Source organism: Pituophis catenifer, unplaced genomic scaffold (assembly GCF_029215685.1).
Source record: "Pituophis catenifer annectens isolate HBS135680 unplaced genomic scaffold, rPitCat1.0.hap2 SCAF_3, whole genome shotgun sequence".
Lineage (NCBI taxonomy): Eukaryota > Metazoa > Chordata > Lepidosauria > Squamata > Colubridae > Pituophis > Pituophis catenifer.
The window spans coordinates 175,640,489-175,654,047 of NW_027256883.1; positions in this window are offsets into that span (position 1 = coordinate 175,640,489).

Here is a 13,559-nt window from a genome sequence, read left to right on the forward strand (position 1 = left end):
GACTGTGAAGTCCCTTCTGTTACAGGTGGCTTACAGTCGGTGTTCTGCTCATCCAGTCATTTGTGAGGTTTTTTTTAAATCCCTTATACATACCCAGAGTACTAAATGACAAGATGATGAATCTAAATCAAAGGAAAAATATATCCCAAACTTGCTAAAGAACTCGCTAAATAAAATCAATAAATGGCTGGATTACTCCATCCTGACCCCATCATCCAGATTCTTGCTTAACCTGATATTTGGAATCTGAAGACTATTCTCCTTAAGTAAGGAAACCATTCCCTTGTAGGTCAAAATTTGAAAGTAGATTGTTATGAATGAACAGTGATGCAACACGTTTTCAATGGATTTTTTAATATCTTCAAGATATCTGTTGTCTTTTCTTTTTCTATTAACTGAATTATTTTCATGCATATAAAAAACAATCTGAATATTTCAGATTTTCATTATCTTTCATTTTGAAAAACAATGAGCCTTTTTTTCTATTTTTTTCCTATCTATGATGCAACATTCTGTAAAACTGAATTATTAACTATTTGCCTTAAGCTATCAAATGAAGGATAAAAAATAAAGTCTGGAAGCACAGTTTTTCTAATGGAAAGGATTTAAAATTGGAAAAGTTGATTTACTATAAGATCTAATGATTATGAAATAAAGTAGAAGTAACTGTGACTTCAAAGTGAAACATTGAATAATAGATTTACCTGTAGAACAATCTATTTTGTTTTGTTTTTAATTAAAAAAATGAAAGATCATTGTGAAGGTTAACCATGTCTTAAAGGAAAGCAGTGCTGCACATAAAATATGAATTTAAAGGGGAAGAAATGCAGTTTGTATACTACTTTACTGGTTTGGTGAGAAAAAATCCTTATTAGTCAATAGCCATCTTATTAGGCCCTGAAGAGCAAAAATGTTGTAATTAAGGTTGCATAACGGGTTTGGTTTTTTTTCAGAATAACAGTAACTTTAAAGTGGCATTATAATGGACTCCCAGAAGAACTGGTATCAAGAAATAAAAAAGAGAGCATAGTTGAGGAATTAACAGCTATGAATCGTTTAATTAGAAAACTGGTCTGCAATAATGTCTAAGGTTATCTAACGAGAATGTCATTATGCATTTAAATGTTAAATGATGGTTTTTAGAGCACTAACTTTTCAACCCCTTTTCAAATTAAATATGATCCATTCAGGACTCCAAACTCGCTTTTTCTTTTGATTACTATGATTGTAGAGGGTAGACATTGGGACCCATCTTTCTTCATAATGGTTCCTTCATGGGTTCAACAGAGATCTGCTCCTTACTTATCCCAATAACATTGCCTGCCATAAGCAAAGAAGGGATTTATTCTTTCCCACAACTACCAAATACAACATTCTTCAACAAAAAATGTTTTAATGTGATCTTTATCATTCTAAAGAAAGTACTACTAAGAAAGCAGATTTTTCATCACTCCAAGTACTTTTATTTATTTTTTATTTTATTTATTTTTCATATTTCTGAACCACCCATCTCCCTCAAAGAGGATGCTTATTTTTTATTCCCTATATTGGATTAATGAATTCCTTTTAATATTGCTATCCCTTTTGGCCAGTAATATGGATCAAAAGATCACCACTGATCAACTGTCCTGAATTCTACTATGGACAGCACATGCCTGAAGAACTAAGGATTTAGCAGGAGTTGTGGGGAGGAGCAACTTTGTACTATTATTCACTACAATGTGAACAGCAAACATTAAAGTCTGTGACCTGCCTGTTTATGCATTAATTATGGAGAAATTGTTTGAAACCGTAATTGTAAAATGTAGGAGGATTCTGATGGTTTCTACTTACATATTACATATTTCAGTTTCTTTGCACTTTAATAACTCTGGTTATGTCACACAACTTTTGGGAGTAACCGTTGTAGACTGTACAATCTGACCTACTTCATGAAACATCTCATAGTTCTAAGGTAATCATCTAATAATAAAAGACGTATAGCCAATTAGAAATTGGCAAACCCTTTGCAGACCCTTCTGTAACTCAGTATGTGTTGATATCAAATACAATCTTATGGCTTTTCCACATTTCGACTTCCTGTTGGTTTTTTGAGTTCTGAGTTGGTTAGCTGACTTAATCAACTTCTTACTTTACTTCATGTTGTTGTGAGAGGAAAATAAGCCTATGTGTGCATAGAATCTGATATACGAGAAAAAGAATTTCAAATAATAACACTGTACAACCCATGCATTGGTTGTAGAATCTTCTTAGAACTTCTCAAGGGCTGTGTAAATGTCCTACTTTACCCATCTTTCAAACCAATGATCCTCACTATCTGAAATGTGGACTTTGCTGTATTCAAAAGAGTGACCTTTGTCTTTATGGACCTCTGAATCTTGTCCTACTGGGTTCAAGGCATTTATGTTAACATTGAGCAGCCCTCTCTCAACTGAGGGAGAGGGTTAAGACACCCACCTATTTCCAGTCTACAACATAGCCCCTTGCAGTTCCAAGAAGATTTCACAATCAATTGCACTCTGATTCACATGACCCTGAGGGAAGGATAAACCCCCAAGTGGCTTCAAGAGCTCTCAGGGAGAGTGCTAATGATCAGATTATATAAGAAATATAATCCTTCCATTTCCCTTCCCATTCCCCAATCTGGTCAGAACCTATCCTACCATCCCACCCACCATCCATTCTCAATTGTCAGTACCTATCTGTCCATCCCTCCCACTATCACAACTCATGAAGCTTCTTGGATGAGAAGCAAAACATTTTGTTCTTCTTCCTCAAGGTAAAAACAGCCCAGTTGCCTTTTGAAAAAGCACCTTTGAGACAACTATGACCTGGATGAATGAGTATCTCCACAGATACTTAAGAAGACATAGTTTATATTGACTCTGTTGTTTATTATTTCAAATGGAATTTTCCTGAGACTCTATTTCATTTCAACCTACTGAGAAGCCTGACTTTAAAAAAAAAACAAAAATCATGTTTCTGAGCAAAATCTCTTGGCTATTTGTGCTCATTCCATAGTTACTGTCAATGCGAAGCAGAGGTAGCTATTGTTAATGAGATCCTTTATGGCCAGTTCACCCTGGGAGTATTCGGGAATCCTGCATAATGCATCAAACTACTAAATCAATACATCATAATAAGAGGATGCAATCTACCCAGCTGGTTTAGGCCAGAGAATGAAGCTTCCATTCCTTTTCATTACAGGCATAGGAAACTGAGCCTGAAAAGTTGTCCTTTCTGTGCTTAGAATGGTTTAGCATTTTCTTCTATGCTGGCCAATGGCTTAACTTTCTCTTATGTAGATGAGCTGTGCATCAATTATTATCAATCCCATTGGTATAGTAAAAGAAATTGTAAGGATTAAGCACCACTCCCTTTAATTTAATATAAATTATACATAATATTTTATATTGGAGTTATCCTAATCCCCTACCAGGAAATTTCACAAACTTAGGCTAGAAGAAATTTAAAAAACAAGCAAACACACAAACAAACATCCAGAAAAAGTCAATGGCAAACTTTTCTACACAATTGCAAAAAAAAAAAAAAAAAAAAAAGTTTCCATGAAGTCACTAGAAGTTAAACATAAATTTGTTTGTTTTTTATTTCCCCAACTTAACCTGCATAATTTTAATCCAAAATCTTGATCCTATGGATTTCGTGATAATCAGATAAATGAAAATATATTCCTATGCACTGTAAAGTTTGCTTGCTATAAATTATGTAGGCCTTGCTTAATCTCCTGTTACTATAAACAGCAATGAATCCAATAGTATATTTGACAGCCAAAGATTGAATCCGCTGTGCCAGACGGTAACTGGGCAAAATGAATTAAGTAACCAGTCCTATGGCCTTTAATTAACAGTATCAGTTATTAACAGATATCTATCAGGAGAGTTAGATAATTGGAATGAAACAGATGATATTGTAAACTTCTAAAAAGTGTGGCTAGTTTATTTAGTTATTTTAAGCAACTACTTATGGGGATGGTGATACATTTTCATCAAATACTGCAGCATCTTCTCACATTAGCATTCCAGAGGGATCTAAATATGTGAACATGTGTATTAATTATATTATAGTATGGGAACCTTGTTAGACTTCTTTAGCCACAATACACAAAACCAGATGCTAATGTCTGTATTGGATGATAGAGATAATTGGGTTATAGATGAGACAAAAATTGAGGAGAAGAATATATATATATATATATATATATATATATATATATATATATATATATATATATATGTAGGTCTTTGGTTATTCGGGTCTTCTCCCACGTAAAATTGGAAGTGTCTTGGCGACGTTTCGACGAAGTCTCATTCGTCATCTTCAGGCTGGTGTTCTCGGCTTCGTGCTTCCAGGAGCAATTTTACGTGGGAGAAGACCCGAATAACCAAAGACCTACATATATATATATATATATATATATATATATATATATATATATATATATATATATATATATATATATATGAATAAATAAATATATGTTTTGATTGAAGACTGAACTAGTTCATGAATAAATAGAATATCATAGAAAGCTTAGAAAGTTACAGTTTATTTATCAGTTTTCTTACTATTAGTTGACAAAAACCAGGAAAAGTGGAACAAAGGAAAGCAGACCCCAGCAATGGATGTCCTTTCTTATCATTATAAAAAAAAATGTACAGACAGTTTTAATCTCCAGTGGAGGCAAGTCTTTTTTCCAAATTTCACAAAGTGTCAGATATGCTGAGAAAACTACAGCAAATTAATAGGAGCATCTTCAAGCAAGTTGTCCCAGATTTACGGACAAAGAGTAGAATAAATAATATAGAAATCAGGAATACATTAATAGCTTCATTTTAACTTCATACATCTGTAGGATAATGAATTTAATTACAGCTGAAAAGAAGAAAGTGTGGTTAATTGATGTGGCAAAACCAGGGGAAAAAAGAATAGAAGATAAAAGATCAGAGAAGATCTTGGAGAAGATATTAAAGTATCAAGATCTGAAAACTGAAGTGGAAAAATTATGGCATTAACTGCCCATGATGGTCCTAGTGGTTAACAGCTCACTATATGTTATATCAACAAATCTTAGATGATATTTAGAAAATTTGAATATTGACAAAGTTTCCATGTGTCAGTTACAAAAGGCCATAGTACTTAGAACTGCACATATATTATGCTGATCCAGTACAACATTGTAGGCTCTTGGAAAGAACTCATTGCATTTGAGGGCCAACGCCAGCTGTGACTTCACATTGTTTTCCATATAATAATAATAAAATCATACCAAACAGAAGAGTAACATTCTTTGCTACAATTTGTCCATTAATGTACTTAATGTATTTCTGAGATCTGAAACTAACAGAGACTTCCGAGGGAAAGAGGAATGACACAGTAGTGGGTTTCACTGATCTTCGCTACCGGTTGGCAACTGTGAGTGCGTGTGTGTGTATGTGCTTGGTTCGTTTGTGCATGGCGCTTCTGCGCATGCACAGAACTTTCTGTGCATGCACAGAGCGTCTGTGATGACGTCCGGGTGGGTGGGCGGAGCCTCCCACTGCCACTACCGGTATGCCCGAACGGTATGCAATTTTTGAGACACCGGTTGAATTTAGAAAAGAAAAACCTTCTGTTTTGTTTTTGTTTTTAAAAAAACAAAGCTGTTCCACCAGGTCTTTCTCTGTGTCCTTACTGTTACTTGCTGTTACTATATAGAAAATATCTTCTCTTCCTCCTCCCCCACCCACACCTTTCCCATTCAGTTTGTTGTTGTTGTTGTTGTTGTTGTTGTTGTTGTTGTTGTTGTTGTAAGCCGCCCAGAGTCCCCAGGGAGTTGGGCGGCATAAAAATGCGACAAATAAATAAATAAATAAATAAATAAATAAAACACTGGATGGGCTTGCTAGAAGTTGAATTTCAACCACAGGTGATGGATTTTTGTTTATTTTCCAAAGAGTTAATAAGGAAGCACAGTTCTGAAATCATACAAGGCTCTGGTGGATATAGACAGTGGTTGATGCATAGAAAGCAATCCATATAATAGACCCTCACCATCTTCCTACTACTGACAGCACCACTCCACTGAAAAAGCATATTGTTTGGATGGGAACCGAATTGAATATCTTCTCAAACAAGGAAAGGCTAAAGCATCTAAGTAGTTTAAAGAGAATATTGCATAAGACTGGTAAGTACTGTGGTGGATTGAATGGCATTAAGGGAAATATAAAGCAGAAATCTGCTTTGTTCACTGTAGCTTGCTTAGTCTGAGACAAACTTGCAGAGCAAAATTCTAGGTTTATATTGGAGCAGCTTGTGAGGATCTGAATAAGATGCTTTGCTTCCAAGGGGTTAGAGTTCCATGTGTCATTTTTAATAAGAAGTGTTTATTCTCCTATTCATGTCTACTTAATAGTTGTCAAAGAACAAATTTGAGGCCTGAATATTGAGATTGCTGTTTGGCATATGGATGCCTGAATAAATACCTCTCAGGATCCATGGAATGTGGAGAGGGGGAGAAACCAGGGGTGAAATTCAGTCGGTTCTATCCGCCTCAGGCAAACTGGTAGTGGCGGCTGCGGGAGGCTCCGCCCACCTGTGTGGACATCATGATATCGCTTTTTTGCGACAATTTTAAGCCTCTGTGCAGCACTTGCGGAACATGCACATTTGTGAACCGGTAGGGAAGGTAAGTGAATTTCATCCCGGAACAAACATAAATATATAACACTATGGTAAGAAAAAAGCAAAAGCAAAATAACACTAACAACACTCCCTTTCTGGCAAAGAAAAGAAAATGCCTCTTCAGACAATGGTCAACATAAATTACAGAACTAATACATGTACCAGATACACGTTGAGTTTAAATTGCATGTATATAAGTTGATATGTAAAGTAGTATCACTGAAGGGATATGATTAAGGTTTAGAGAAAGGAGACATAAATGTTTACAGGTTATGCATATTTATGACACTTGCTTGTGTTTTTATGCAATAGATAAATCCAGTGAAACATTAGTATCTCATTGGGCTTTTTGCAATTCAGAATATTAATCTCTATGATGACCATGGCAATGTACTTTCATGTCCTGGACAAGGGAAAAATAGTTAAAGGCTCCCAAGGCCTTTTGTGCCATGATACTGCTAAAACTTTGGCGGAATGGAATGGAATTTATTCTGGGATAAATAATCTTTATACTGCTTAACGATTATTGGATTATATTTTAAAGTCTAAGAAATTACTTTAAAGACTTGCTATTAATTGGATACTTGAAGATGTCTTCCATCATGGATTTTAATGCCTTTAAAATGATTTTGATCTTAGAAAAGATCTTATCTCTTTTACGGTAGCAAATCAACAAAAAAAGAAAACTTTTGATTTACATTCCTAGTTAATAAAAAGAAATTTAGATTTTTCAGCTTGATTGGTATTACCACAGAGTTAGGAGTGTGGTGGCTCATGTAATTTGGATACTGGAATAACAATTGGCAGGCCTACATTTGAGTCCTAGTTGCTGCTGTGGTCAGTCGAGGTGAGCCCCCATTGTATGTTCCAGCTCTTGCTGACCCAGCAGCTTCAAAGCAGGCAACCATGAGTAGATAAATGGGTACCACTTTGGTGGGCAACTTAACAGGAACATGAGAGGAACCCTCAACTGGGCATTTTCCAGGCAATGGTGATGTCACCATTCAATTCTTTCAACTCCAGATGCACTTTGGCACTCTTGACATGACTGAAGTAGTAGTAGTACCACTGTGCTTTATAGTAACAATACAGTACATTATTAATGGAGATAAAGCAACCAGTGCGCAAAATTTGAAGGACTTAATTATTGGAAAAATATCCTCTTATGATTATGTGACTGATCAACATGGGGTACCCTCAAAAGGACTGTACAGATCTTCAAGCAATATTAGCTTCAGCAATATTTCAGCCAAGTTCTCCCTCAAAGTCATTTTGCAAAACAGCTTCCCCTTCTTCCTTCTAAAAGCAAGTTAAGTGGCCTTTTCCAGCAATTCCACAAACTGGAAGAGGGCTCGGCATGTTGTGAGGGCAAGTCCAAATTGCAATGCAATACAAAGTACCTCGTCAAAATAGGCTGTATCACATCTTTACCTTAATGGAAAGAATTACATTTTTCCTAGCTACATCACATAAACTTACATTCCAGTCTCTAGTAGGTATCATTAATAGGGGCTTCAGAATGTGACTCCCTCTTTCATGTTATTGGTACTCCATAGTACAGTGTCATGCTGTGTCTTGCTTAAAAAGCAATTTGCAATAGGCACTTTTTATAAATGCAAGCAGACCTACAGATGGGCCCACTGATTATTAAGATGATTTCAATTAATCCAACTACAGATAGCTGAGATTAGGAAGAAAGGAAGGTGATGACAGTAGGAATCTATTAAATCTGTCTCCAGGCAGAATTCTGTCATGAATTTCCAGTTCTATAAATGTCAGAAATTCTCTGTAGAGATATATAATACAATTCAGTAGAATTATCAGATACTATAAAGTGTTCCTGAAATGCAGTTCTCTCAAATCAAAATCTGTCTATTTTCTGAAATAGAATTGGGAGAAGTTCCTTTCATCCCTAACATAAAGAAAGATGCAATCAAGAAGAGCCCTAACAGCTAGACTCTAAGGATGTTTATTGCTAAGGAAAGGAACAAGAAATAATCTGGGAAATAAGCAAGATCTATAGTACTATTGAAATACGTTTAGAATGGGAGAATTTACTCTTAAATTAATGTGTTTAATAAGCCAGAATGGGTCTTTTCAGCAGAAGAGAGAAAACATAAATAGTAATTTAATAGAGTCCAATAGTTCTGTCTTTGAATTCTGGAGCAGCTAAATTAGAATAAGGATGCAATCATCAAATCTTTAATGCCCTGTAGTTCTTTCAAAGTTTTACTTCCAAACTCTAATACTAAAACATTATATATTTTTTTAAATTTAATTTCTATAGTTACCCATTTCAACTCAGTGATACTTCACTGGAAAACAATTCTAAAGCAATTAAAACAGTTAAAAACAGCTAGTTAGCCAGCTGTTAAAACAGCTAGCTAACAGTTAAAAACAGCTATCCCTAGCTAGGTAGAGATAGATAGATAGATGATAGATAGATAGATAGATAGATAGATAGATAGATAGATAGATAGATAGATAGATAGATAATCTGTTTTTAACTGTTTTAATTGCTTTAGAATTATTTTAATTTAAGTGTATATCACACACACACACACACACACACACACACTTGTTAGTATAGGCAAGAAATGGCAGGGGGCCTGGGAACATTGGTCATATACTGCACAGGATAAGTACTATGTGGTTTCAGCCTATTAGCTGGATTGCCAAATTATGTAATTTGGTTGCAGAATTTGGCAGGTCTGTGTAGCAATGATTAGGAAGCAACCCTATGCCACTTGAGATGAACTATTTTGTTCAATTTTTCCAGAAATAGGAAGCTTTCCCCTTGTGCTTAATTTGCTTGTCTGAAATAATAGTAAGCTGCCTTGAAATACTAACTCATAATAGAATAGCCTTAATTAACAGATAGAGGCCAAGTCAAAATTCTAATGCAAAGAAATTTCCAGCTATTTGGGGGCTGGGGTGAGGGTGGGGAGAATAGATTTCTAGAAGGTTCAGGGTTTCTAATGTGCAAATCTATCCAACTATATTACGATTTTGATTTTTATTTTTTTGCTGTGGTTTATATGATGTAACTGATTAAATAGTGTTTTTCAGGGAGAAATAAGGATAATAAATATTTCTAATGAAAAGGGTATAAAATAACTGTAAATTAGACAATATAAAATTGTACTTGCACCTTTGAAAAATTCAAGAATCAAAGTTAGAAGTTGACGTAATTTCTGGAAATGTTGATATTACAGTTTCCAGAATACCAAGCTAGAGAGGGCAATGGCTAACTCTGTGCATGATTATTAACTGGAGGCATGGTCATGATAGGAAAGTCAGAGTATTGCAATAGTTAAGATGTTGAACTTGGACTAGAAGATCCAGCAACATCTTGAAATTCAGCCCTGGAGTTCATAGGATACCTTCTTTCTCAGCCAACCCTAACAAGTTAGGGGAGTCTCTCTGGTGTTCTTATTGTCTCTTAGAGAAAAAGTTGGATATAAATAAAAGATAAAGCATCTTGGAAATCTTTCCAAGAGGCTTGGACTTGTAGAATGTTTGTAGGAAGCTTCTTCCTTCCTTCCTTCCTTCCTTCCTTCCTTCCTTCCTTCCTTCCTTCCTTCCTTCCTTCCTTCCTTCCTCCCCCCCCTCTCTCTTTCTTTCACACCTTTGTTATTTTTACAAACTTCTCAAGATGACATACTTTTCCAACATATTTTACTCCTTCTATTTTCCCACAACAACAAATCTGTGAAGTGAGCTAGGCTGAGAAAGTGTGTCTGATCCAAAGCATGCAATGTTAACATGAACATTCTGTTTAACATATGTGATATTAGAGAAGTACCATGTTTTCCTCAAAATAAGATCCTGTCTTATATTTTTTTTGAACCCCCAAATAAGCGCTTGGCCTTATTTTCGGGGAGATCTTATTATTTTGGGGCGCGTGGAGCAAGATGAGGCTCCTCTTGCCATCTTAGCTGATTTCCAGCTCTCTCTCCCTAACCCTAACCAAAGGAAATGGCAGGGACCAGCTGCACATGCATTTAAATATTTTTGGGGAGGGCTTATTTTTGGGGGGAGGGCTTATTTTAGCACATGAGCTCAAAAGCCCGATTGGATTTATTACCAGGGGATATCTTATTTTCGGGAAAACAGGGAAGTTAAGAATAGTTGTCAATTCTTTATCAAGAGACGTTAGTTTTAACAGAATAACAGAGTTGGAAGGGACCTTGGAGGCCTTCTAGCCCAACCCTCTCCTCAAGCAGGAGACCATATATTACTTTAGATAAATGGTCCATCTTCTTAAAAGCCTCCAGTGTTGGAGGGCCCACAACTTCTGAAGGCAAGCCATTCCATTGGTTGATTGTTTTTACTCTCAATAATTTTTTGTATAGTTGGAGAATTAAAAACAACAACAACAACAACAAAGCATTTTTCTATGTTGGGATCAGGCTCCAAAACCAAAAAAGACAGGCTGACTTTCTTCTAAGATGTTTCCTTTATTGTTCCTTGCCTACAGAAATGTTGCCAAAGTAAAGCATCAGTAAGGGTATACTCCAAGAACTCCTAAGGATGAGCTGTCTTGACCTTCTTCCACTCACCCAAACTATTTAAACTTTATTATCTTTTGTTCTTACAAAATGCGGCTCCTCCCTACTCAGAATCTGGACTACATTCCACCAAAGATATTTTGTATTCCTAGTCATTTATTATCTTTAAAAAAAAAACATGAACATCGAAATGCACCTATACAGATCCTTTTTTTTTTTTTTTTTTTTTTTGATGGTGGTGGTGGTTTTTCAAACAAGGATAGCTTGTTATAAATTAGAAATTGTAGACATTGTGGTGAAGGCACATAATTGCCTGGATTTCAAATAAGACCAAGTACTATCAAAACACCGAGATTATACATTTTTCTGAGGCACAGTACATAGTTTCAGTTCAAATGAAAGCCACATTAATAAAGAATATATACTAAAGTTGATGCAGAGGATTCCCATGGAAATAGCAAAGAAGCAAGATTTTTTTTTTGTTTTGTTCTAGAAATAAAGTGTTACCAAAACTGGAAAAAAAATTCATGTCAAGGAGGGAAAGATTTATAATTTCATTGAAAGAGCATTGAGGCCACTGTAATGCCTTTATGGATGTCCGAATGTTCAAAATCTCTTTTTAGTCAATTAACTGAAATTTGTAGTCAACATTTGACAAATGTTTTGTCAACATTTGTTAAACTTTTAGAAATAGAAAGAAAAAGGGAAGAGAATTTTGTTTTGTAAGAGGCTATGTCTAAGTGGATTCTTTTGGGAGGAAAGGTTTCCTCAGTGTGAAATTGGAAGTTGAGGCTTTCGGTCCCTGTTATCACATGGAAAAGTTTTTAAAAAGAGCAGTTAAAATTAGTCTGACAGTCTGCTGCATTAGCATTTCTCTTCGGTGAAATCATGAAGTGTTTTTGTTTTCATAAAATGTCTGATGTAATATTTTACTGCTCACATCCGTAGACTATAATTATTCTTTTATTTGATGAAATTTATGAATAATCTTACTGACAGTTCTCTCCATTCTGTACATGTCTAAAAAGTCCATTATTTATCAGGCAATACTAACCATGGCAGGTGGCAGCCCAGTACATGGATTTTAAGTCTTTGTTGCCACTTGCCACTTGCCACCTCATGGCCTTTTTCAGAAACATCAAGTGGCTCCATGAAAATAAACATGGATGATATTTAAAAACATTTATAACTGGAATGCTTTTATTCCATTTTAACAATATCCTTGAAATAGTTACATTAGGCTAGATTTCCTGAGCAATACAATGCATATATTGACAGCACATCTATTCTTCACTTCTCGAAGAAGTACAGGAAAGTTAATGATATCTTCAAGAAAGGCAGTGTGATAGGATGACCATCATCTTTCTTATCCATGGTCTGTTATCCTGTTTCACCTCTTTATATTCAGGCTTTTATGCTGAAGATAGCTAGTCTGGGGAAAAAAATCATAATATTTATAGGTCCATTATTAAACAAACACATTCAGAAAGTGTAGCTTATCATAATACTATAATATGGAATAGAATACAATACGTTATTTGGACGTGCATTTGTCTCCAATGCAGACGCTCCAGGGTACATGCAAAGCAACAGAATCATCAACATCAGCATCAGCATCAGCATCAGCATCATCATTACTTGGGTACTAGATGTAATTTTCCCTACCTTCACCTGTTGCTTCCTATCTGTCAAAAAGCTAATAAGCCACCTACAAGTATAGACAGACACAGTGAGGTGTATCAGTTTAGAGTGAAGAATTTCTGGAATGATGCTATTGAATGCTGAGATGAAGTCTATGAAAAGGACCCATGAATAAGTCCCCAGGGATTCAAGATGTTACAAGATGTGGTGCGGTGCCATATTAACAGCATCATCTGCTAACCTATTTGTTTTGCAGGCAAACTGCAGGGGGTCTAACAAGGGATCCATGATGACTTTCAGGTGGGCCATACTAAACTCCCAAAGGTCTTCATAACTACAGATGTCAGAGCAACCATGCATCCATTCAGCTCCCTGATGGAGGGTTTCTTAGGAACAGGATGATGGTAGAGCATTTGAAGCAAAAAGGGACATAACACATCTCCAGTGATTTATTAAATGGAGGGCCAGTTGTTTATCACAAGCTTCCAAGCAAGGAGTTAGTCCATATGGGCCTGGTGCTTTTCCAATCTTTTGTCTATAAAATAGACCTCACACATCTTTTTCTAAGATCACCAGAGGTGTGGAGTCCATAGGGATGGAGATAGGTCTAGGACTACTACTGTTGACTACTGTTGGTATATCTGAGGTGGTAGATGGTAGCAACCTCCTCTCAAACAGTAGAGTGGTAGATGTCAGCAACCTCCTCTCAAACAGTAGAACATTATC